Source organism: Poecilia formosa, unplaced genomic scaffold (genome assembly GCF_000485575.1).
Source record: "Poecilia formosa unplaced genomic scaffold, Poecilia_formosa-5.1.2 Scaffold95, whole genome shotgun sequence".
Lineage (NCBI taxonomy): Eukaryota > Metazoa > Chordata > Actinopteri > Cyprinodontiformes > Poeciliidae > Poecilia > Poecilia formosa.
Window position 1 is genome coordinate 659,303 of NW_006800034.1, and position 27,522 is coordinate 686,824.

A 27,522-nucleotide genomic window follows, 5' to 3' on the forward strand; every position below is an offset into this window, starting at 1 on the left:
ATATTCCTATTTTTACCTCCGTACCTCGTTTGGAAACACAAATAAAGCAATACAGATTTTTTTTTTTTTTAAATCAGCAAAAGCCAAATTTACAAAAAACAAAAAAAAAAAAAAAATCTACAATTATCAATTTACACGTGGAGTGAAGTCTGCATTCATGTGCATTGTTGTCCCAACTCAGGTCAGTCCCATCAGTGACAAATTTAAAAGTATAATACAGTAATGCTTCACATAGACCGGGCTATTTAGGCGGGAATTTAATATTCATTGCTTTTGCAGCTTGGTTGGCTTTTAGGTGCTATCACCCTCATCCACCCTCCTCCCAGCCCCACCCACTCCCAGCTCCGCCGCCATTTACACCACTACATCCAGCAAACAGGGGCAAACGGCAGTGGCTGGGACAGACATCTGAACGCACATCTAGCCGTCTCTTTGACCCACCCTCCGTCAGTCATCCCCCCCCCCTATTCTCTGAGCAGGGCTGCCTCTCTCTGTCCCCCATCACTCTCCCTGTCCTTGTTTTTGATCTTCAAACGCTGGTAGGGATAATGACTACAAATCAGGGATGAAGGTGAGTGATCACAATGTGGCCCACCCATCCCAGCTGGCCTTTTTACTCCCCTCGTATGATGCATCTTCCTGACTCTTTCTGAGAACTCGCTGAACTGTACCGTAAGGATTTCGTGTGTGGTTCACGGGAGGCAGAATGTGGCAGGACACATCTTGTGTGGAAGACCTCCAAAAATAGGCATGAGCACACTGTTTCGACCTGATTTAATTTTGTGCTTGAACGTTGGCTCACGCAAGTTTTATAACAACTTTACTGATATTTTGGGAATGTGAGTAATGCTGTTTTTTTTTCCGTAACGCACAAACATCATAAAGTTAGTCAGTTTTTTTTTTTTTTAGCACAAAATAGCGCATTCAGCTAGCGATTTTCAATGATGACCTATTCAAAAAAAGGACAGGTTTTAAAAATGTTTAATACAAACAGCCCTTTGTGCAAAACTCATTCAGATGTTTCCATCTGTCAGGTTTTTTTTAATACATAGATTTCGGTTTGTAAAAAAAAAAAAAAAAATCATAAATACATGACAATAAATGTCTAAATTTCCAACTGCAATAAAAAAAAGAGAGAAACGTTTCATGAATGGCATTTAATTTAAAACATTTAGAATTTTTGGAGTTACTACACCATTATTCTGTACATTTTTAAATCAGAAGTTGGTAATTCCACACCTTGAGGATTGGTGTGTTGCATGTGTTAGATGTTTCTGTGATCGAACACAATTTAATATGTATTAATAGTTCAATAGTAGGCCGCCTGTTGAAGCTGGCGACAACACTGAGGAGATAAATCAATTATCTGAATCAGGTGCTGGAACAGGAATATGTCTAAATTGCACATAAACAACAAACTTCCAAATAACAACACCCCATCTTTGTTGGAAAAACTTCTTGTTCTAATGACAACGTTCATGCGACTTTAAGATCTCCTTTCTGTTTGGCCATCAAATCAAAAAGTGTCCTCCTACCAGGAGTCATATCCTTTCACATCATAAGTTTCTAATGGGCAGTTTAGATGATTCATGCCAATCAAACATCTGTTCTCTGTTCCCTTTGTCAAGAGGAGCACCTGTTGACCTCCGAATGACCTCTGCTGGTAAGCATTGTGGTGGGAGAAAGCTATACTATAGTTTCCTGTTTCAGACCGGAGATTGGGGAAAGAAAAAAAAAAACATGAAGAGGTTTTATGACTACTGTTTACCTTAGTGGAGAACTGCCTCTTCTCCCCCTCCCCCTTTTTTGTTCTTAATGTGCTGCCGAAAAAAATGTTTCACTAGGGAGCAGGAGGTGAAATTTTTCTCATCCAAATGGATGGCAATTTCCCACCATTTAGCACCTGAAGGTAATTAGCTTGAAGAGATTGCGGAGTGAGAAACACGTTCATGGAACATTAACTCTCGTACATTCTCCAGTTGCAGAGAATTAATAGGAAAGATTAAAGTTTAAAGAGAGCAAATGCCATTACCACACAAACCACCTCTCTGTGCCACCATCTTGGGCTAACTTTTCCCTCTCTTTATAATAAGTCTGCATTTCACAATGGCACTGGAGTCTGGTGTACAATAGCAGGTAATAAATGGTGGAAATGAGACAGTTCTTTAGGGTTGCTCCATGGTTCTGTATGAGATAATGGGGAGCCTCAATAGCCTGCAGCATTATTTTTCTCCTTAACAGCTTTCTGCTTGCTTCCACTACACTCTGATGCAGTATGCTAATAACCATTTCAAACACCCTTGTGCTCATGAGAATGCTAAGCAAATGCAGACTTCAATCTAATGAAGAATTTAACACCTTCAATTGTATAGGCCCCACTTATCTAGCCTTTAAATATCATTTTACACTGACTTTATTAGGTACACCTTTGCTAGTAACAATTTGGACCCCCCAACTGCCTTCAGAACTGCCGTTCTTCTTTGTAGCATACATTTAACAAAGTTGTGGAGACATTCCTCTGAGATGCTGGTCTATATTAACATTATAGCATCACACAGTTGCTACAGACCTGATCAGTTTCGTTGGGGAGCAGGAAGTGCCATGGATCTCAGATCCATATTTTAAATTTTCTGTTCCCTCTCATCCCAAAACTGCCCTACAGCATTGAGATCTTGTGACTGTAGAAGCCTCGTCATTTTTATGTCCATGGTTCTTAACCAAAAAAAATAAAAAATAGACTGCTCCCTCTTGGTTAGGTGTATCAAATGCAGGAGTTAAAATGTCATGTCTTGTAGATGAGTGAGGGTGGGATGGAATCATAGATGGATCGATGGATTGGGGTATCATCTTCTGTAACGGAGGCACTGTTTATGTCTGTTGTCATGAAGAAAGAGCAGAACCAAAAGGCAATCCTCTTGGCTTACTGGAGAGCTATGGTCCAACCTTCACCTACAGCTGTGGAACATGGATTATGAGAGAAAGAAAGAGATCCAACATGCAAGTGGGTGAAATGAGTTTTCATTGTAGGTGGCAGGGTTCCCTCGTAGAGAAAGAGTGAATCTCAGTCCCTTGGGAGAGGGTTGGCATGGTGTCACTGCTCTTTAGCATTGAGGAGTTTCCTCATGAGATCTTCTGGGTACATCCTGCTAGAAGGAGACTCTAGGGCAGAATCAAAACTTACTGATTTACTTAAACGTTCTCACTAAAACCAGGAAGATAGAGCAAATAACACCAGTTTTAAAGTCCCTACACTGGCTCCCTGTAGCTCAAAGAATAGACTTTAAAATACTGTTAGTTTATAAATCACTGAACGGTTTAGCACCACAATACCTTAAAGATCTGTTATTACTGTACCAACCGTCTAGACCCCTCAGATCTTCTGGTTCTGGTCTGCTCTGCATCCCCAGAACCAGAACCAAACGAGGAGAAGCAGCATTCAGTTTATATGCACCACAAATTTGGAACAAACTTCCAGAAAACTGTAAAACAGCTGAAACACTGGGTGCCTTTAAATCTCAACTTAAAACCCACCTGTTTAGAGTTGCTTATGGCTAAATTAGGGTTAGAGCCCCAGTTAGACGACATTTAACTGAAGTCCCAAAAGGGGTGCGGGTTTTAATGTTTTTATCTTTTTTAATCTTTTTCAAAATGTCTTTCTCTTTCTCACTGTTTATTCAATGTCACATGCTGCTTTTATTTTAATTATGTAAAGCACTTTGAAATGCCTTGCTGCTGAAATGTGCTATACAAATAAAATTTGATTGATCTGATTGATTGATTGATTGATTGCTAGGTATCATATCTGTGCTGGGGATATTATGGGATCCCCAGAATGATCTAGAGACCATCACTTGGGATTTTTGTTGTGGGATTTTTCCTAGAATTACCTCTCTGACACACTTATACAAAAGAAGAAGGATGGATAAATGGTACACGGTGGTCATAAAGGTTTGGCTAATAATACTCAGATTGACAAAGTTCTTAAATGGTCTTAAATGGCCCAGGAAAATAACACCATCTTCTTAACTGTAATTCAGAACAGGATGGATCCACGCCTTTGTGTTTTTAACCCCGAATTCTTACCCTATGGCAGATATTCATTGGCTAAGCCTTTGTGCAAACAGTTAATTTCCATTTCTGGTAAGCCTGTGGTTACTGAAGCCTCAGTTTCCTGTTCTTGGCCAGCAGGAGTGAGATCAGCTTCATGGTGTAAATGCCTAAATGCATCAATGTGCTACCATCCATACCAACAAGAAATTAAACATGTGTTCCTAATAAAGTGGCCAGTGAGTGTATGTGCAAAATGCAGAAAGAAATGCTCTGCTGTGTTTTAGAAGTACACTCATCTTGTAGCTTCTAAGCTTTCTGTGCTGAGGAACAGAGTATTCTAAAGTAGATCAAACCAATGCGATAAATCATACCTTTGTATTTAAAAACTGAAAGAAATTAAATTGAGACATGCTGGAATTTATTGCCCAGAAAATCCCATTCTACTATCTGATTTGAAAAGTCCAGTCCTCCAAGCTCTAGAAAATCTATTTTCCACATTTTAATACCCTGCATAACAGTCCTCATAATTCATTCGAGTGTGTTAAGCACAGTTTTATTAGATCTGAAACAAATTTTGGTGGGGGATCCTATAGGCCATTAACCATGGAGTAATTTTATCCTTGTTTCCTTAATGATGCCATAATGGCGAGTGAATTTCTTAACTAAAGACCAAAGAACATTTTGAAGGTCAGCTTCATCTACAGACTCCTTCATGCGCTTCTGTGAGAGATTGGAAAAGTCTTAGAATTTTGAAGAGTCATTAATAACGCTAAAGCTGAAGGCCTATTTGTGTTATAGCTTTCTACCTAGTAATGTAACAGTTTCTCCCTGTTCCTCTGCCCCTTTTCCTTGCTTCTCTCTGCTTTGCAGCGCCTCTCAAGCAGAAAGAATAGAGTGCTGATTGAGAGGGTGCAAATGGCAGCGCGGTGACAAACAGATCCCAGATGTGGGTGCCTCGATAATTTAAATTTTATGCCTTTGTTATCACTTTAATCATTTTCTTTATTCGTTTTGTCTCAGTGATCGGAGAAACAGTTGATAGGCCGAAATGTCCTGGGAACAATTTTTATTTGGTGTGTGGTGCAAAGTCTAATTAGAATTAGAATTTTGCTGAGCCTTGAAATGGTTGGTGCTTTATCCTGATCGCCTTAGATATTGTTCGAAGTCAGTCATTTGTCATAGCAGAGCATGCTGGGAAGGCTGTTGCTAATCAAGCCCCTATCTCCTTCACTCTTTTTCTGCTGCCATTGCACCTCTGTCCAAATAAATGCTGTTAGGTAAGGATGAATGCAGCCTTGGCTCTGACACTGAATGGTGTGGATGCCCCACAAAGCAGCATTTAAGACAAGTTAACCCAAAGTGGAACTTTAAAAGAAACTTAGAATTTTCATTTTTTTAAGGAACACCGACATTTTTTCTTTGCTCTTTGTAAGCTTATGATGTCTGGAAGTGTCTTAACTTATGAGCTTTTCACTGTGTTCGAGTGTTTTTACTTAATCTTCTTTTATTAAAGGCTTTGTGATTAGTTTATGTTCATATGTTTGAAATTCCATTTTCTGTACTTCATTTTAGTTAATTCTTCTGTTCAGTTTCTTTGCCAATTCCTGTTTCTAATTGTCAGGTGCCTCAACCTTTAGTTTTCTGGTTATATGGCTTTGTTAAGATGTCTGAGTGTGAGACAGATATTTCTAAAGCAGAACTAAACATGGAGAAGCAACATTCGGTTTCTATGCTCCACTAATCTGGAAAAGACCTCCAGAAAACTGCAAATTAACTAAAACACAGAGTTCCTTTAAATTAAGGTTACAAACTCACCTGTGCAAAATCTGCAAAACTGGTAGAGACATATTCCAAAGTACCAACAGCTGTAATGTTTTGCAAAAATGGTTCTACAAAATATTAAAATAGACCTGCTGAATCAAATGCACACCACACTTTCAATAGTTTAAATATCTGTTAATTTGCTTGGGTCTTCTACTTAACATTCCAATAAACTGCATTGCAATGTGTGCATTTATGAAAAAGTTCAAGCATTTTAAATCAAATACCAGAACTTTGGAAGTTTCACAAACGACATCTTTGGTACTGACCTGGACTCATCTCTAATGAATTATGAATTAAGTCAGACTCATTGTGAGTTATTTGAGTTTCTTGAACAATTATTTTCTGATAAAGAGGCCCAATATATTAAATACTGATTATCCTCGCAGTATCAGTGGGTGCAATATTGCAATAGCAAAGGAGTGCTTGTATACAATACATTGAATATATTTGTTTTAAGATTCATGCTATCAAAATTTGTCCAGTATGAATGCTAAAAGTCATGAAGAGACTTGAGTTCATTGTGAAACAGTGAAAAGAAAATGTGGATTATTTACTCTACTATCTACTAGTATCACCATTATATATATATGCTTACAATTTAAGAAGCTGCATTTCATATTCTTCTCAAAAAATGATTATTGTCAACTCTGAGAAAATATATGTAAACCAGTTTTATTGGGTACATTCAGAAATAAGTTACATTTAGTCGAAATGAATCGTAGATCCAGAGATGAAAGAGCTCCTTCTTTTACGTGAAAGGGAGAGCTGCGGAAACTGTCAGCGATTGTATTTAAAGAATCTAGGAGTCTGTAGAACTGCCCGAGTCTTTTGTCCACCAGGTGAGCAGGGGTTCATTCAAGAAATTGAAGCTGACAAGCCTTAACATTTAGAAATGTAACAATAAATGGCTTTTATGCAGACATGTCCCAATGCATTGGTGGCACACACCATCAGGAAGAAAGCCGTCGTTCACAGATGTCACACTCAGTGAATCTATCAGGGTAGGGGAGCCCTCACTAAAATAAGACCCCAAGAGGACTTCAGCCATCAATCAGACCCATCACATCACACCACTACCAGTATCTTAAATGTATATTATGCCCTTTATACTTGTGCGAGGTTTTTATGTTTTATTTTCTATTTCTGTTTCAGTTTTCTTTTTCATTTATAAACACTGTACAACCATTCTGTGACCCGTAAGTACATTCACAGACATCCAAAATCAGCTTTTTGTAAGTTCTTTAGGAATTGCCAGAAAGCCAGCATCTCCCTGCGACTCCTCTTTTTTCAGATGCTAAGAAATTACCCTCAGTGGGGGAAAAAAAAAAAAAAAACATAGCAAAATGTACCTTTAATAGCTCGAGACATTTTTCTTTTTCAGCAACAAGTTTAATTGGAAAGAAGTAGATTTGTCTTTGAATGGGCAGAAAAAGAAATAAATCGGTGTGACAAGATGATCGATTAGCTGTAACTCTACCTGACACAGAAATTAGGGTTTTTTAATGATGGGCTGCCTCTTCTTGGACATGAAATTCAAATGCTCTCCCAAAGTCTACCTTCAGCCATCACTTGTCTCCCTCGCTTGTACGCTCCAAACGCAGGCACTTTGTCTTTGTCACTGAAGAAAGGACATTGTTATTACCGACATGTCTTTGTATCAGCCAATTTCATTCCTTTACAAGTAACATCTCATTGAGTTTACCTATGCCGCTGGCTTATGTTTTATAACCTGCAGAAAAAGCTGGACGATTAGGATTACATTCTTACTTTATCTATCTTTTATTCTCTATCTAATTATTCTGCACTCATACGAAGGATTGTTTTAAATAAATGAAACTATACTGCTGACTGTATGAAATTATCTACAACCTTTCTATCTACGTATTTAATATATTTTGATACTAAAATAACCAACCATGAAGAGGCACTAATTTACAGTTCATAAAATGTGCATATTTCTCATTTACGACCAGAGCGAGGCATAACGTGGCACTTTTTTCTATCAAATTATAGGACAAAGAGCGTGATAAAGAGTCGGAGGACTTTTGAAGCTTAAAGGTAGCTTATGAGGCTCAGCAAGCAGGGGGGGTGGGATGTGGGGTCGGTGCTGGCTGAGAGGGTTAGGTGGTCGCAAGGTGTTCGCCTGTGAGAGTAGTGATGCAGCTCTCAACCGTCTGTCCACATGGCTGGAGGTATTGATCCAGTTATCATTGCTAGATCATCACTATATAGACTCAGGAGCACAGAGCACTGGGATGCCAACTGAGGCTCACTGACTGAGAGACTGCCTGGAGGAGAAAAGCTGCTGCGCTAAGGAACGAAGTGATATTAAAAAAAAAAAATAATAAAAAATTGCAGGGTTCACCACATGGCTGGTTCCAGCATTTTTAAAAGCTCTACAGAGTCTCTGAACGGGAATGCTTTTTCTTACCTAGCAGCCGCGTGAGCTTTAAATATTTGCTCAGGTACAAAGTTATCAATCTGAAATGTTCAAGGGCTCAAGGTTGAAACATAAGAAAGAAAAAGAAACGGTGTTGCTTTTTTTAAACATTCAGAAAAAAAAAAAGCTGTATCAAAGCAAAAACATCCTGGATGTGACGTGTCACCAACAGTAGTACGACAATAGATTCAGTCAGAGCAAGCTCCTACTGACGCCCTGTACTTCAAGACATAAGGAGTTTCTTCTGATTATCTGAATGGTGTAAAGTTGGGACTATCCAAACATTTAATGCTTTGTAGTTAATGTCTTGTGCCATAAGAAACAGCACTGCCTGTCATCCTGGCAGCAACCCTCTGGTCTGATTCTCCCAGTAGAATTGTATCTTCACACAACTGAACAGTGAAAATCGATGTAAGTTTATTTTCAGATATAGGATGGAGCTTTATTATTTGAAAGTAATCTCAGAACAGGGTCCCTGCTCCTCCGCAGTGAAAAACGTGGCTTTCCAGTCATCTGATTAGCATGACTTCTGGATGCCTCCCTTTGAAAGTTTTCCCAGGATGCCCCAAGGAGAGCAAACCGTCTGCGCTGCCCCTGGCCTTGAAATGCCTGGACATTCCCTGGAATGAGCTGGAGAGAGGAAGTTCTGGGTTTCCCTTCTGGATTCACATGGAAGACAATGGATGGATGGAAGCCACAAGTGTTAACACTGATTTTGTTGAATGTAAAGCATTAATTTATTAGCATTTAAGTCCAAGTCGTGCACCTAAAAACAAATCCTATTTGCATTTTTACCGTCTCCAAGCCTTCAGACAACACCAGCAAGATATAAAATGTTCAATGCTCTCTTAGACAGAACATGCAATAAGAATAGCAAATTGCCCGACGCCTTAAAGGTGAGGGCTTTCTGAGAGCAGAGGCTATAAAGCTCACCTCTCCTCACTACTAAACGTCCAATATTTCATTTGCTTGATCACCTCGCCTTAACAAAATCCCCTCATTACAGATTTATTGCAGCGTAGGTCACAGTGCAGTGGAGGTGCAGCATTCTCCAGATGTTTATGAATCCTAAGAGCTTTCTGCTTGCCCAACTTGCACAGTCTTTGTCTTATTTAGAAAGAAGAAAATGTGATATATGACAGGTGATAGTGCCCTCATTTGTTCTGTACATTGCCTCACGCACACACCCCACCACATGTCAGTGCCAGTCTCGGTCTACCAGCAACTGCCCTCCCCACACCCCTCCCCCCCGACCCGACCATGAGAATCAACCCCCACTCTCCCACAGCTCTCACTTCCACTCCACTACCTCCAACTCTCCAAAATGATTCTGTTGTCCCTGGCGTCCACCGCGAGGAGGTAGGCCCAGAGCTGTGGAGCACAGCCGCCACCACCGCCAGCATTGCCTCTGAAGGATAATGCTGTTTATTGCATTTGTCAGGTGTTTGCAGCAATACTTTGTAAGTCTATTGCCTACTTACTGCCTTGTACTTTAAGCTAGAGCTGATGTGCCTCAATTGTGCATTTCTGGTTGTGCTTTTTTTGGCAAATTGATTCATGGCTAAAGGCTTGTAAATAGGAAACGGCTAAAAAAATTGCCACATTATATTATTCTGTTTTCTTTTTCTCTTATTTCAGCTGACAGTGCCTTGCAAAAGGAGTGTTTACCGTTTGAGTTTTTTTGTTTTATTTTACATCCAATCAACTCAAACTTGAAAATATTTGATAATTTTTCCTAGACTCACATGAAGTAATGCTTATTTTTTTAAAGTTCAAGATAAATGATCGTTCTTCTTTGTTCAGTCACCTTGATTTGCGAGCGGCCGTCTTGGCTAACTTTTTTATTAACTAGGTGTAATCTTTCCTGTAAGACTCCCAGAGTATCCTTGCATTTTGGTTTTCCATGCTGAGGAACCGTTTACCCACAGCATGCTACTGCCACCACCATATTTCTTTGTGTGGACGGCGTGTCCATTATTTTTCCATCATTCATATCCTTTTGAATGTAAGGAAATAAGTTACATTTTTGTTTCGTCTGACCAAAAACGCACCTTCCACATGCTTGATGTTTTCCCCACACATATTGTGACAAATTGAAATTGTGGCCTCCAGGTTTTCTTTTAACAACTTACCAAAATATCTTAATTTTTAATAAAGACCCATAATTACAAATTATGGTGACTTCTGATTAATTTTCGCTGAGTTTTCTTTCATTCATGCAATATGATTCAGACTTTTATTTGTCAAAAGACTTGGAAAAGCATTTAAAATACATCTGCACTTCACAATTATGCACTTTTCTGTGTTAGTCCATCTAACAAATTCCCATCCAATAGATTTAAATTTGTAGTTGTTATGTGAAAAAAGGTAGACAAGTTTAAGAGGTATTATTTTTCCCCTTATTTTATCAACCTGGTTGTTCTTTACTGGACCAACTATTGTTAAAATAAGTGATTCCATTCAGTGTTTTCTTTTATAAAGCCACAGTAGCCTGGTATGTGAGTGCCACTGTAACATTATTGATGAGATCATTATTATGTATAGAATCCCTCAGTGAATAATATCCCATTATCTTTCATTTTTCCTGTTTTTGTCAGTGGATGTTGGAAAGGTTAGGCAATTTATTTTAATGTTAATACTGTCAGGCACTTACAGAGCCATGTCTTTGTTCCCAATGCATTTTCCACATGGGGCCATGATTGGTTTTAAACTAGACTACATCTTTGAACAAGCTATTCCAACAAATCTCAGTGCAATTCCTTTTCTTTTCATTCAGTTAACTTCAGGTCACATTAGCGCAAAAATACAGAAGCCCTAATAGTAAAGCTTATTCAAAATAATCCTGATCTGACCCACAATAAAAACAGAACCACAACAGAGTGCAGCTGAGATCTTCATTTTAAATCCTGCAGTGATACAAAACATAAGGCAGCTTGATAGTGATATAAATATACTTCCACCCATAGACAAAGGGAAGGGAGAGAAAAAAAATGCTCTGAACGCTTCAGTGCATTTAAATTTATACAAACTCTCCTTCTGACAGTGATGAATGTTACACTGTATTCTACAATATGTTTAATGCATAGGCCTGTTAAGTTTTCTATTCCTGTGCTGCGGCGTGGAGTCACCTCCTCTGCAGTTTACGAGATACCAGATAATAAAACCAGAGTCAAAACAAGAGTACATCAGTCAATATCCGCATGGATGTTTTCATCATGTACCTCGTGTATTCGATTCCGACGGTAGATTCGTAAGATACAACGTTAACATGAACTGTAGGAATAAATCTGCAGTTTTAATTTCTCTAGCATTTCGTGATTTATTTTCCTTCAAATGTACTTTTGCACAAAGAAATCCTCTGTTTAAGCACAGCTAACACTTTAAAGGGAAAACTGAGTTTAGGAACTGAATTTACTTTAATTACACACACTTCCCATATTTCAACTACTAGTATCATTGAAAAGCAATAGGAATAGATTGTTACCTCAGTGCCACAGTAAAACCTGTAGAGGATTTGCTTACCTTAACTTCTAGATGATTAAAATACTGCCAACATAAACAAATCACATAAAGAAGATGGAAGCTCAATAGGTTAAAAAAAGAGCACCTTTTCTGTACTTCATTGGGTCTAGATGTTTGTCTCTCTCTCACACACACACACACACACACACACACACGCACACACACACACACACACACACACACACACACACTTTTTTGCAGCCTGAATGAACCATGGACATTTCTTGATATGTTGTAGAAACTATATATATATTTATTTAAATACATTCCATTCTACTCTTTTGAGGGTTGTCCATTCTAAGTTTACTGTAAACACCTTACTGATAGTGGAAAAAAAGATAACTTTGTCTTCCTCACTCAGTAGCAACCTTGACACTGAAGAGTGTTTTTGTCAACATGAACTGGTGTCGCTTTGATAAAAAAAAGATCCGTCCATCTGTTTGTCTTTTGCTCATCCAAAATTGATGTAAGCATCAAGTATCCTGCATGGTTTTATTACACTTTACTGAATCAATTGATTAACTTCCCATGGTTATTTTACACATCGTTCACTCTTTTTGTGCTTTTTTTAAATCCATATGAGATTATTTTTGTTGTGATTTTTTTTAATATCACTATTGTACAACACGTTGCTTAATTTATAAAGTGTAGTAGCACCTTTAAGGCAGTCATGTCTAAATACAGGAACGAGAGAAAGTCATGTGTTCAAACAACACATAATGAAGGGTTACATCTTTAGCAGAATAGATTCCATGTCTAAATATAAAACACTTCTCCTGAAACAAACACTCTCTCCACAGAGACAATGTCTCAGACAACCTGTTACTATAATAGAGCATGACAGAGGTCAATTAATTAGATCCTGGGTGATAAACCGGATAAATAGGAGAGCCATGAGCTGCATCTCTGGAAGTTAACAGGCTAGGTTTATGACCTTGATACTGATCCAATATAACTCCACACTGGTAGTGTAAATACAATTAGATATGGATGTGTAATTAAGTAAAACCTTTACAAGTGTTTTCATTTGGGTGTCTTGAAGTGAGCGGTAATATACTGAAAAGTTTAGCGATTGCAAACTTGAAGGTGACAGCAATAAGTGATGTTTTACAAGATTACACAGATGTAATTAATACTGGTATGAAGTAGGGAGGACATTATGGATGCAAGAATTGTACAGTGACCTCTTAATGATCAGCGGGAAATACGAGTGACAAACAAAAGGTCTCTTTATATCTTTCTGTAGTTTCTTTTAACACAAGGGCACTGCTGTAAATTGCACCCGATTAAACAGCTTTTAAAACGGTACACTGTGGATACAGAGGTTCTTGGAGGTGCAATGTAATTTAAACACGGCAAACTGAGTGCAAAGGTAGGATGTGCTGCAGCTCCAGGTTTCATACAGGCAACCGTAAGAAGCAATTGTAGAATCTTGTTTAATGAGAGGGCTAAGCTAACAGGAGATCAAGAGTTAAATAAAATATTAAATATATCTGAATATATACATTTTTTTTTCTTTTTGCAAATCTGCTTTTATCCTATACATGTTTTTGCTGTACTGTCACCACTTACACAAGCAGGGACTGCAGCTCTAACTATATCCCAAACATGCAGTCCTTGAAATGAATATATTAGTTTTATTAAATGAACATAAAGTCTGTAACTCAACCAGTCTCACGGGTTATCAGAAAATTAGATCAACTTTAGCCTAATACTAAAATTAGGTAATTCAGTTGACAACGATTCACTAAAATATTGTTTGGTTTTTAAACTGCACTAAGAAGGAAGAGTGGTGGGTCAAAGGGGCGTCCAAGAGCAGAGCTGACCTTCCTGATGAACTTATCTAACCACTTCCTCTCATCTGTAGATAAACTGTTGATTCAACAGGGAGCATCATAGAACATATATGAGGCCACCACAGAGTCAGAACATTAAAATTAATAATAAGCTAGACAATAATTTCATAAGATACCCACCGAAAAAAAAAAATAAATAAAATATCAGTTATCCTGTAAACTGTATATGACAAATTCTTAAAGCACTTCACAATAGATATAGAAAAATATTGCTGTCAAATTCAACCAACACTTTAAGATATGTGAACTATTCGGCAAATAATTGGCAATTCGAACAAAACTCCAAAGAAACGTGAAAATGACTGAAATGCTGCTGTTTTTTTTTAATATGAAGTATATTTATAATATGAATATATTTTTGAAACATATATCTGGACAAGGCAGGCAACTTGAGCACCTGCGGAAAATCAACACAGTTTTTATGATGGTTGCATGAGTACTAGTCTAACAGTGATGCCAAAACATCATGTTAAAGCAACAAACCAGAGCAGGGTTATATTCTTCTTTAGTTTTATGAGCCGTACACAGAGGCAGGGTGATGTAAAGGCAGCTGTACCCTTCAGACAAGAGTAAAGACTGTAATATGTAAACAAAGCTGCTCAAAGCTGCACAGATTTACAGTCCTCCCTCACTATCAGTGAGCACAAGTCTCGCTTCTGGCTCAAATGCCTGCACCACCTCAGTGACGAGCTCTGATACATTTTACTCCTCACCAACCTTTATGGCAAGCTGGCAACTTCTGACTCAAAGGGATTTCGCTGCAAATTATGCCGATTTTTTTTTTTTTTTTTACCACACACAAACACTGATCTCCCCCCACCCTACTTAACAACAAAATTGCTTCTGTTGTCAGAGATGAAGCATATCCGCAGACTCTGGATATGCCATCTGTATCTTCACCCCTCCTTGAGATTAAGTAAGGTGGGGTAACCAAGGCGCGAAAGGTTTTTAACATCTGCGCTGGGCTGCTGTAAGTGATACTGAGGAGTTATAATTAAAGGTTCCGACTGAGGGAACAGTGTTTAATATGGAGCACCCCTCTGCTATCCATCTAAAGTAATGGGGTGCAGTGCAAGCACCCGACTGCCACTCCCCAGGCCCCATCTCACTGTCTCATCTTTACCCCACCTCTGATGGATGGGACAACCGGGGGCCAACTCCAAAACGACTTCGACAAATAGCGTACCAAGGATCTCTCTCTCTCACTCCCTCTCTCTGTCTCTTGCTTTTGGCTTTTCTCATTTAGCGGGCGTTGTGCTGCTCGTACAGTGGTGTATCCGGTAACCGGAAGGATGACTGATTCCAGACTGGGCCTAATTGAGAGAGTGTTGATGAGGATGATCTAAAGCAGTCCAAGTGACAAATATCAAAGGAGCTGACTCTCAGCAGATTGACCTTTTCGTACGGCGGTGAAAGAAAAATAAACTTGGTACGGCGAGATAAATCAAGCGCAGATCATTTCATTAACAAGAAGACCGCTTTATAGGTTAGACAGCGCTTGGAGACGAAGTCCATGATAAACCACGAGCTCCTTACATGAGCGTAATGTTCTCCATACACACCTGCAAACAGTTTCAATAAGGTGATTATTGACATTTTAAGAGATGTAGAGGGGGTAGGATTTTACTTGGGTGCATAAAATATATCTGATTTCCTGAATGATACTTTCCTCTCTTTATGCTGTGAAAATGAGCTTCAACTGCTTTAAAGTGCACCGATCATTTTTCATTTATGTGCCTGGAAATCACTGGTGACAGGTAAATTCTGACAGTAAAGAAAATCTACCCTCAGCCATTAGAGTTAACATTATGTTTCTTTGGCAATCCCTCATCATTTTTTGGGCCTCATTGACTATTTTTCTTTATAAGATATTAAGCATTCAAACCTCATTTACATCCTTATTTTTCAATTTGCTGCCGCAGTAGTTTAATTTATTCCATATAATTTCTTTTTCTGAAGGGGACATTAATCATTGCCTGTTCCTTTTAGTGCCTCTGGGATTTTTTTTCCCCTTCAAATCAATAAAATAAGGGGTCTTCCTTTGCTGAATATGATAAAATATTTTGCCAAGGGATATCAGCGTTCCAGCCAGCCGTGCTTCCTCCTTTTTGTTTTATTCATTCTCAGCTTCCCGGGCTTGTTTCTTTATCTGTTGACCTAATACTTGTACATATACAGTACAGTGGTAGGCTAAATGAAAATAAAAGGGGGGTGAAAGTGCAGCCACTCGTTTTATCATTCCCAGTCAGCGGCCTTCCCCTTGATCATCTTCATAAGACACTACGTAGTTTTTTTCCCCCCTCTCTTTTCATTTTTAATAGCTCATGTGAAATAGTCAAGTGTGAAGAAGGGGGAGGTTGTTATAGAAATTTAACTATCCTTTACAAATTGATTCACACTTCACCAGCGCACAAGGTCCAGTAGGTAAATTACCAGGAGGACACAATCTTAATTCTACGCCATCATGGCATTACTGCTCTGTCCGGAGATGATCCCAGCATGAATGGAAGTAGATACTTAAATAAAGGACTGGATCCTGTGATGACTCGCTTGCTTTCAGAAAAGACGGCAGAATCGATGTCACATCATAATAAATAGTCTTGTTTACTGTTAGACGTGATTTATGACTAATCCGACAACATGTTTAACCTTCAGTAAAAAAGGCACAGGGATCATAAAAAACCTTTTTTAGTGTGTACAGCCAAATGAACACTGGGGCCTTTCTTTAAATGGACGCACCCCCTCACAGTCAAAGTGCTCATTACTATGGAGCGTTAATCTATATTAAATTATTATAAAAATGGTCGTCCAAAAGAGTTCAAGTCAGCGTTTTCCAAACATCCAGTCCTAATGACATCATTCTTCTGCTGTCATTAAGGATATTAAAAATTCATTAAGAAGAAAAGTACTGCTGAGTGGTAACAAATCAGTGAGCATTTCCCCTTCAGAGTAAAGAGCACACCAAACTTTGAGGTATATTTTTAAGAGACATCATGTGGCTACATTTTAATGCCATCAAAAGGCCCAGTAAATGGACCACAATTCATTTGTTAAGGCATAAACAAAACTTGACATTATTGAACAACAACATAATTTGCTTCTCGAAGGAGAGAGTACTTCATAGAACAACACTACACTTCTTCATACCTGAAAAATGCAGTGGATCTTAAAAGTGTAGAGATCGGTGTCAGATTTCCAGGCTTATAATCATGAGCCTGGTGTAAAACCTTTTACACCTTTAGCTGTTATCCTGTACAATTCAACTGCAAATCAAACAAATCTGTAACACAATAATCAGAATCCAACACCAAAAACCTGACTGCATACTGATGCTAACTTCACTAACAAAAATGGCTCTGCCCATTTCTAAACCATCATCAACCTCATGCATGAAATTTGTTTATTAAGTTGACATGGTTATTATGCAATCTAGCCACTAGAGGGCAGTTCTGAGTAAGCTTCCTGATCCAAAGGACAATTGCGTACATCGTGAAGGTCGAGAAAATCTTGATAATGTACATTCCCGGAAGAAGACATGTTAAATATATTATGACTTGTGGGTGGAGAAATTCAGCCATTTTTGTCATCATCAACTTCTTTGCTCCTTTCAGTGGCCATAGCTATTCTGTGGCCCACCAGTTACCACCAGTATTGCAGTTTGTAACATTTGGATATGCATCTGCAAGCTCCCTGATGATAGACTAAAATATGTAAGAGATGGACCCATAAGACAGACAAAAATCTCCATATGTGACTGTATATTTAATGTGGAGCACTGATGGGCCTTTAGACCAATACGTCAATTAAATATTTAATGTAATCTAGTTTTCTTAGGTGCACATCCTGGCATTAAATATAGCGATTTTGATTATGTGTCAACTAAAAGCTCAGTTGACGCATATGGACATTTGGAAATTTGCATCGTAAATCCATGCTTGGCACAGATCATCAAAACTATCTTATAGTAAGGGGAAGGGATTGAAAATTTCCACTCTACGTAAACAGCATGGCCCATTGAAAACAATACCACAAAACCATGTTAAATTTTAGACCTTTGAAAGTATGGAATCACTTAAGTAAAACTGGCGTCTTTTGGCCACGTCAACAAAACAATAGCTAGTGGTAATGTTATGGTCTGGGTTTGCTTTCTTCAGATGGAAATGAGGCTTCGACCCAAGTCTTTCACATATAGAGCACTAAAGAGAAAGGAGAACTTATTTTTTCACCATCACAGAACTTAGTCTGACAGAAAATCTGCATAGTTACAGAACTCTGTAAACTTCTGAGAGCCAGAATAAGCACCAAGGTTCCAAAATATTTAAACTTTTAATTCATCTCGATCTCAATTGGCATTTCATTAAATTGACGAATTCTTGCTTTCCCCCCCCCCTGCAAAACAAGCATTTAAAAAAGGTGTGCAAGGATTACTCACATTCTGTTTGGTAGTGTTTTATAAGCTAATACCTGCCCATAATGTGTTTGTACTTTACATCTAGCAGTACTTAACATTTGCACTCCATTTTGTCGGTCAGGGCCCAGTGAGTATGTACAACAATTTCATTTATGCTATAGGGTTCTCTCAGCATTTTAATGGTCTCAACCGAATACACATCTCGTTGGATACGTACTGTATACACAGTACGCTGAATTTTATCGATGTAAGCCTGTGTTCAGTGCCACCACGGCCCATTGCTCTATCAAGTTTTCTATCAAGACGCTGAGGCTTCTGTGCCTGCAGCAGCCTGTCCGATTCAGCCGAGTAAAACAAGTGAAGTCTTCGACCCCTTTCAGTGTCTCCTGCACACATTACAGCTGAAATGCTTTTAGCTTGTACACTGGCATCTCTTCAAAGTCTCATTAAGTAACAAATCACACTGTTGGATTGCAGTAGAGTTTTTCTTTTTATTGCTAATAAAATAAGATGTTAAACAGACACTAAGAAATACTGTTGCATTTTTTCATGCCAGACTACCAATACCAAACGTAATTTTCTGTCATGTATGACATCTAAATATCTTTACTTGTGTATCGTGCCTATTATTCTTTGCATCCACACTCTTTGGCAACCCAGGTAAGAAAATGCTCGAAAAATACAATCGTTCTTTTTAAGTTTATTTAATTGAGAACAGCACAGTAAATAATGTTGCATCATAAAAGCAAAGCAACTGTTTTTTTTATGGAGAAAATGAACTTTCAACAATGTAACAGGTTTTTTTTTGTTCTATTTATACTTTACTTAAAGTTTTTTGTCCCACTTTGTGATATTATTTACTTAGTAATTCATCACCTTTAAGTTTGACCACTAAATATTTTAGATTCTCCACTAGAAAGGCACAACAGTAATCCAGACTCCTAAAAAAACGTGAGTTTTCAGTTAGTCACTATAACACCGAAGCAGATGCCACAGCATTGTCAGCAGCTAACGTCACCCAGTCATGAATATTCTCAGTGTTCACAAACTGTTTGCATCTTGTTAATCAATCTGTCTATTTCTTACCAGGTCACTGAAATGCATCCAGATAACGAAGCTAAAAAAAAAAGAAGAGGGGAAAAGAAGATCCACTTCCTTTCTTGCTTCAAAATAAGAATTTCAAATACGGATCAAAACTAATGTTAAATCATAATCCCCTAACATGGCTTGGACTAATGTGTGCATATAAGTGTGTATGCTTTGCTTGTTATAAGATTAGATCTATCATTTGATTTGTCCATGTAACTCTATTGAAACTGAAGACAGATAAACAGATAACGGATGAATGGTTTATTCTGTTGGAAACAAGCCCTTGGATTCACTTGGTGTCATGCTTCTTCTCCCACAGACAGCTAAAAGAAGAACTAGGGAGGGATATTTTAATCTAGCTGCTGTTACTTCATAGTTGTGCTCCGTCTATCTTACGACCACAACTATGAAGCTGAAAAATTCATGTTGTTTGGAGCTCTGTTCCTGAAAAACCCAGTCGGCTGTTTTGTGGTTGTTTTCATGGTTCAAACAAACCAGCAGGATGTGTGTGCTGCACGTGACTGGTGATGGACATTAGACAGCACGTTCCAGAGACGAAGCAGAGACAGGTGTTTCCGCAGCGAGACTGAACAATCAGGCTGTGTTGGATTCTCCGTTTCATTGAATAAAGTGATACATGTCATTTCGGTCTCAAAATGTTTATCTGTGTTTGAATTTCTTTTATTTTATGAATATTTTCTACCTTGAAAAAAATATATATCTGTGCCAACAACTTTAACACAACTCGCTAGTTTGAAGAAATGGCTAATTACATAAAATCTGGTGGATATTTTATGTAAAAACAAGAAAAAAACAATAACTGAAAAAACAACACAGTGTACTGGCTTGCTAAAAAACGATAGCACTGTTTTTCAGTTTTAAAAGTCTGAGAGGAAATGAGTGTACAATAGACCTCCACTTAGTCACAGTTCAGTATTTGTGGATTCACCCATTTGAAGTATTTTTCTGTGAAACCTAACTCTAAATTATTAATTGCAGATTGTTTTCTAAAATACATATTAAAAAAGTGTCTAATCTACTTGACATGCTATTGACAGGCGTTTGCAAAGCAGCCAATCCAAGAGCGACCTCCACTCTCCCTGGTGCTGATTGGCTGTGAAGCTATTAATTCATATTAAGGTACATGGTGTTTGAACTATTAAAATAAACAGTTCTAATTATCTTTGGAGGGGTCTCAAGTATTTGCTGATTTTAGCCTCTGTGTCCCCTACGCCCCTTTTTAGTGTTGCATCTTTTTTTGTTTTTCAAACTGGGGACATCGAACAAGTTACAGAGTGAAGTCAAAGAATTACAAACATTTTTAAAATTGGCACAGAAAAAGAGAATCTCACAAAACAGTTACTTTCTGCCCCGCCTACCCAGACTAACTCATCAACAACAGTTTGTGTTTTAAGAAATCAAACAGAGGGGTAATGACTAAGTGTGATGGCCGCAGCCTGCCTCGCACAGTGGGAGAGACATGGACATTGGAAAAGGATGTGGCTGAGAATGAGCGCCATAAAGCTGATGAGATCTTAGCAGGGTGATCCGACTTCAGTGTGAATTAGAGTTAAGGAGACCCTCCTGCTGGGCCCATACTTAGGACAATCTCCCTCACTATTAGACATTCATTGTTAATATGACATTTCCTGTGATCCTGGCTAATAGCAATCGCAGAAGGTGGGGTCTTTATGACAGTTACAGGAAAAACATGCCGCTATTTTGCCTTTTGCTTAATGCTCATCTCTCAGGAATTGCACAGTGGCATGGCAGGCAATGACACAGTCTCTTTTAATTCTCTTTCTGGTCTGTTTACACTCAGAAAAGGAGTTTAGAAATCAAGACGGCTGGGGACTCTTTAGGAGACACATTCAGCCACATCTACCCTAGAGCTGCTACTGTTTCAAAGCCATTATATTCTGATTGGAAATCTAATAAACAAATCATCTATGGTGGTAGGAAACAACTGCAGACATCAGGGGGCCGGAGAGTCACATTTTGTTTTACATCTGAAAGAACTGCATTTACACTTGGTGATCACCTTTACATCTGCTTTCCTAATCAGGGTATTGGTTTTGGATTTCTTCTAGTTTTTTCCCCATTTATTTTGCTTTACAAATTCAAAGGAATCCCATTATCTGTTTTTGCTTTGGTCCCATTACTCACACAGAACAATCTGCAATTAAAGTGGGTCTGGTTGCACCATTGATCATAATTTTCAGAACAGCTTTTATGTTTATGAGAAATCCCTCCAAAGAGCCGCCTGCTTCTCATAATTATGCATTTCAGTCTGAATTGAACTCACGAGGAAGTTGGGTTGTGAACAACAACGAACTGGAATGGGCGATCTCCTTAACTGTCTATTGTCAGTAGTGGGACAAACAACATAGCAGAGCTGAAAATCCATCAGAGCTGACAGGTTCATTACACACCAACATCAAACTGCTTTTGGTTGTCCGAACCATTTCGTCCACTATGTCCCTCTTGAAGTATTACAAACAACCTGAAATATTGCAGGTAGTTTTTTTTTTTTTTCCTGTGTGAATGGAGCACTTTTATTTTCTGATCTTTTGTGTTACCCGATTGAGTTCATCGAAAAGCAGGCAATTAATTTTTCATTTTGCAAAATGCATGTCCATACACCATCTCTAAAGTATTGATTTATAAATATATATTTTCCAGGTCTAGATTAGTATGGAAAGAGGAAGAGAAACTTTGAAGTTTCTAGAATTTACTCTTCATTCTTTTGCTCAAATGATAAAAACCTGAATTTTCAGACTCTGGACACTTGGATCTCAGAACCTCTTAGAAGATTTTAAATTGTATGTTATTTAGGTGCCAAATACCAAAACTTGTACTTATTTTTTAACAAACAAAAACATGTTTCAAACATCAATATTTAGCATAGTGTAATTTAGTGAAGTAATAATTGTTTGGATTTCAAACTGAGATGAGCTAAAGTGGTCAAGATGCCCTTTACCTTGGAAGCCATTGTGCTGATGCATTATTTTTAAAACACACAATATATCCCAAATAAATGTTCAGAAAGTTGTAGGAAAAAAAAACGAAAACCTACTGCTACTTGTTCATGTTTTAAGTGTGGGTCTGTGATTTTTTTTTTTTTTTTGTAAATGTACAGAAACCATCTAATGAGTGACATTAGCTACCCTCCATCACAATTACTGTAAAGTCTAAGTGCTAAATTTGAAATTACAATGAGGAATACCCAGGACGTTCATTATAAATGTTTGCTATTGTCGCAAAAGGAAAAAAAAAAAACACACTAAATCAGCTCCCACAGGACGGCCTGCTCCACCAGGTCTCACACTGCTCTGCCGTATCCTTTGATGCGTCTGGCTATAAATTCTGAGTGCTGCTCATCTGTTCATTGTGAAACAGTCTGCTTAAATACAGGATTGGACATTTAAATGATTTCACTAGTGACAGGCCTGCTGTGACAGAATAACAGATTCTGCTGAACAAATAGGCCGTGGAGGCTGCCGGGGTCCCTGGAGTCAGCGTCGAGCCCCGAGGCTCTGTTTTGTTAAGGACTTGTTTCAGTATGGCAGCACTTCTGGAAACATATTGGTCTTGTTACATTGAAGGAAATGCTAATTCTCACCGACTGTGTCTGGATTGTGGGTCTTTGTGTGCACGCTTGCTGTCACGCGGCTTTGCACATGGGCAAAGGGAGGAGCTAAATAAATAGATTTTTTTTAAACAATGAAATCACATCAAACCACCAATACAGAAGCATTATTTTATGCTTAAAACTGAACAAAACCCAGTGATAAAATGGTGTATGCCACCATAGAGGTATTAAGATTTTTGTCTCTCACACTAGATTAATATAAAGCGGCATACGCCACATTCATTCATCCCCTTCATGCTGGCCTTGGATTAAAATGATGCCTTATTTTAGGAGAGTGGCTGTACTTTGACAGGTTGTGTAGGTGTGAGTCCCTGAAGGTATTAATAAGTTTATGGCAGGATGATGAGGAGTAGGTCAGCTAGAATGTGCTTAAAAAAGTCAACCCAAGCTCTTTCTGAACTTACCTTTCTTTGTGTGGGGAATTGGACAAAAGCCATAGTTCCCTCTGGTCTGTCAAAGCTATTCTATAATCAACCAACCGTAGCCCTTCCTTTAAAGAATAGGAAGACATTATTCAACTTCCTCCTTCTGATCTTGGGGCCACAACAAACCATGTAAGCCATGGCTGACTGGTTAAAGCCAAAAAAAGAAAAAAAAGAAAAGAGGAACACAATGTCCTCCTGTCAGCAACCCCAGACACAGGGGCCTATGAGCCAGGCACCACGTGACCCCTGGACCACTACTTCAGCCACGGTGGCCACACCGCTGAGCGCTGCCACACAAAAAGAGGCCTTGAACCAAAAATGTTTCCGCTCTAACTTAAGGTCAAATGTGAAAAAGAGGGAGTCTTGTTATTTCAAACTGGAACCACAAGTGAAGGATATTTCTTAATCAAAGCCATTGCCACATATTTAGGAGCCTACTGAATGAAATAACTAGAGTAAATGTCATCCACGCACCAAGTAATTGGCTTTCAGCTGTTCTGCCTGCCAGTTGTCATTTAGGAAGGAATTTGTACAGCAAAAAGGCTTGAAGAGGTGAGATGAAGAGCTTATTTTGTGTGGATAATTGGCAAACCGAAGCTACCACAACACTTACAGCGTGAGCTCATTTCCACAACTGAGTGAAACTTAAGAGACTTAAAGCTCACCCACAACATTTACTGGCTAGATGGTCTCACTTTGCCAACAGAATACTTTAATTTAAAAAGGAGGCAGCGCTCCAACCTTGAGATTCTTGAGGGAATTGGCTTACCTAACAAAATGCAATGGATGGACATTTTTTATAGTAAACTATGCTGTATAAAAATGAACATAAATGAAAACTAAATGTATTTAAAAATTATCCAACTATGTTAATTTGTACAAAAAAAAAATGAATCGAATGTTTTACCTCATTAAGTTTGAATATGCCTTGAGTCGATGCTGAGGTTCAGATCACTAACTTTATCATCCCAAATATTGGTTACATTTTATGTTCCCTAAAAATTACACACTTGTTTCTCATGAGTAAATAAAATACAGCTGTGATTATGATGTAAAATATAATAAGTTCTCTAATTTTACGTATTTATTATAATGCTGGATTTTTCAAAGTGATATATTTAAACATAATATTGTATACTACTGCTGACTGTGTGATGTGTTTATAATATTTTTTATGTTTTATATGATGTAAATACTTTGAACTGCTTGGACACTTTTACAGATGAATGAAAACTAAGCTTTTCAATAGAGAACGTTCAATCCAAGCTTTCCAAATGGAATAAAACACAACTGTTAATTAGACCACACTTCAACAAAATGCCACCTCGTACTGTAGAAGCTCAATTGAAGCATTTTCCAAAACTGTTATTATCCACTAAGCAACATTGATTTTATAAATGTACTGCCAATGATCATGAAGTGAGGCACTGAATGTTAAATAGGTAGAGAGCCCCGTGGCAGTGGCCCCCTGTTACCACTTAGTCCTATTTGGCTGGCCTCACTCACACTCATAATTAAGGCCCCCTACTGTGAATATAAATGGCCCCTCAATCAATAGTGATAGAGAGAAATAAAGAGAGTGAGACATGAAGACCACAGGCATATCTCAGGGGCAAACATGATAGCATTATGAAAGGAGCAGCTTGAAAGCGGCTTTTACTCTGACAAGGGAGCTAACGTTGTAATTGTCCCTCGGGAGACCACGAGCTCTTGTTATTAGAAAACAATTTCTCCCTCTAGGCCACTTCTTCTCCAGCCTAAGGGCACAGACTCTGCCCCCCCACCCCCCTTCCTGGATCGTGTAATCCAGCAACAGAGTCTTGCGCAGTAAATAGATAACAGACACATTTTGTGTTGAAAAGTCTGGTTGAGGCGACGTCGTCTTTGTAGCTTCGTTTTAGCCGTCCTGTGCAAAGTATGCATCATTTCAAATAGTCACCTCAGTCCCTGCTTCATTTCAAAGGTTTATGTCCTGGAATGAATCTCCTTTGTCAAATCCATTGATCCTTGCAAATCTGGTGCAGTATTGCTGTTTGTTTAATAAATTGACCTGTAATGTAGATTAACTTAAGGAGGGGGAAGAATGGGGGTTAAAATAAGGAGAGAAAAAAAAATACCCATTAACATTTTGCCTTGTGAGTTTGTGTGGTTAATTTAAAACATTTAAGGCTGGAAATGAGCTTCTCCATCAAATGTCCCACTTCCATTTACATTTCTTGCATACAAGTCAATTTGTGGCTGCCCCACACCATAAATCATTGCCACCGGAGTGCTGTGTCTGTACCTCTAGACATTACCCTGGCGCGTGGTACTTAAAAAAAGCAATTTAGAACTCCATTTACTCAAAAACACTGTGCTTTCAGCAGACTCACACTCACACCAGCAAAATGAAGATTAAACAGCAATGCCTAAAAGAGTTTTATAGTAGATGAATGTCTTGCAATTGTTTCTTTTCTTCTTTTGTGTGATGCACCGTGCATAAAAAGGTTGAATTACCGGATGTTTTCTTAATACTACATGGACATCCCTTTCTTGAAGGCATTTTTTTTAAATAAAAAAAAAACTATGGTCCCACTCTTCACCTTGAAAAACTGGCAGCAAGAAAAAGAGAAATAAATCCACAGGTCTGTTTACTCTGCTTCCATTTACCATCAATAATGGGCTGATGAAAGAGATGCTATCTGACCAACCAGAAAGCAGTGGTCAGTAAAATAGGTACAATATTGTGTCACGTATCAGGAAATAATTGATGACCCCCTTCACAGGGATCTCAAACGGGGCATTGGGAAATCATTTTCAATCTATGGCTTAGCAGATGAAACAAATGCTCCTGGCTTGCTTTGTCAATTCTCACTCCTTAGGGTCAAACAAACAGCTTTTCCAGGGCCGACTCAAATTCTGGTGTGCAGGCAGCCAAGCTGAAAATGTCCCTTGTCCTCCACAAAATGATACGACAGATCATTGTGTATATACCAACAGTTTATTTGCCATTGAAGAAGTTATGATGAGAGAGGCCTTCATATTAATTGACCGAGTGACCCTTGCATTCCCACAGCCAGCAGCTGCGGTCATGGTCCGTGTCCATGCCCCCCTGCTCTCATTAATGCCATGGCTAACTCTTTATTAAGACAGAGAAGGAGGAGAGAGAGAGAGAGCGAGAGAGAAAATTGTATCAAATGTATCAAGAAACAAATTCAATTATTACAATGAATACATTTACAAATAAGCACTTACACCCGAAAGGAGACATCACTAATTAATTCCACTGACCAGATTATTGCAAATTGTATTTATTATGCCTCTTTTCTGAGTGCTCCATCTCTTTAACACAGCTGGAAGTTCACCTAAAGTGTCAAATCATATAGATACCTTCTACCTTCTGATGAAGGATCTAAGTCCATGACGGCTAAATACTGCTAAGATGCAGATCAGTCATGGAGTACAAGGTCCTTCTTTGGAAAGGGCTGCAGGAAATACGATTTACACAAAACATGTTTATTTAAATAATAATACAGTGTTTGATACAATAATACCAAATATTACAAATATTTTTAAATAAAACTAGTAAAAATGTTTGCATTAGTTGTGATACTTATAGGTGTTTAAGTATATTATATGGTGTTTTATGTTGAAAGTATTTCTTTTCAACATGTTGTTTTATATCATTTTAGTTTGGAAAAACCGAATAATTATGTTTTTGTTTTTTTTTTGTTTTTTTTCTGTATCAATCTTGATACAGAAAATAAATAGACCCTCGTGGAAAAAAAAGAAAACATTTAGTTGACAGGATCTGATAAGAAATTTTAAAAAATGTTAATACGTATTTATGTTACAATTCATAAAGCAAAAGGCATAAACATGAATATAACTTGTTGATTATAGTAAATACATGACAAAGGATTGATCAGTCAATGAAATATGATACCAAAAATGGACCAAGCCAGGTGATTTCATGTTTTGTCAAAAGCATCCGACACATAATTCAATTTATTAAAATGTTGCACAATTTCTAATTAAAATATTTCAGAGTCCTCTACTTCTTTGACAACGTCAAGATTTAATTTATCTATCAAGTATATTGCTAAATATAGTTTACACATCTCTTACAAGATCATTTTTAAATCTGTTTTGGTTACGATGCAGTTACAAGGAGACAAAGAGCTTATTAAAAATAAATGTGCTAGAAAATGTTGAAAATGTAAAATTTTCTATTTTTTACACCACTAAAGGTTCAATCTTGATGTGTTGTAAGC

At 38.1% G+C, this 27,522-nt stretch overlaps 1 long non-coding RNA gene across 1 annotated transcript in view; it reads right to left on the bottom strand.

Annotated features, from left to right (window-relative positions):
- Window positions 1–6,530: 6,530 nt before the first annotated feature.
- LOC103142283 (uncharacterized) overlaps window positions 6,531–27,522 on the bottom strand; it is a 62,184-nt gene continuing 41,192 nt past the window's right edge. Inside the window, exon 4 of the long non-coding RNA XR_001662861.1 lies at window positions 6,531–7,492. This is a non-coding gene — a long non-coding RNA (uncharacterized LOC103142283). The remainder of the gene's footprint in view (window positions 7,493–27,522) is intronic.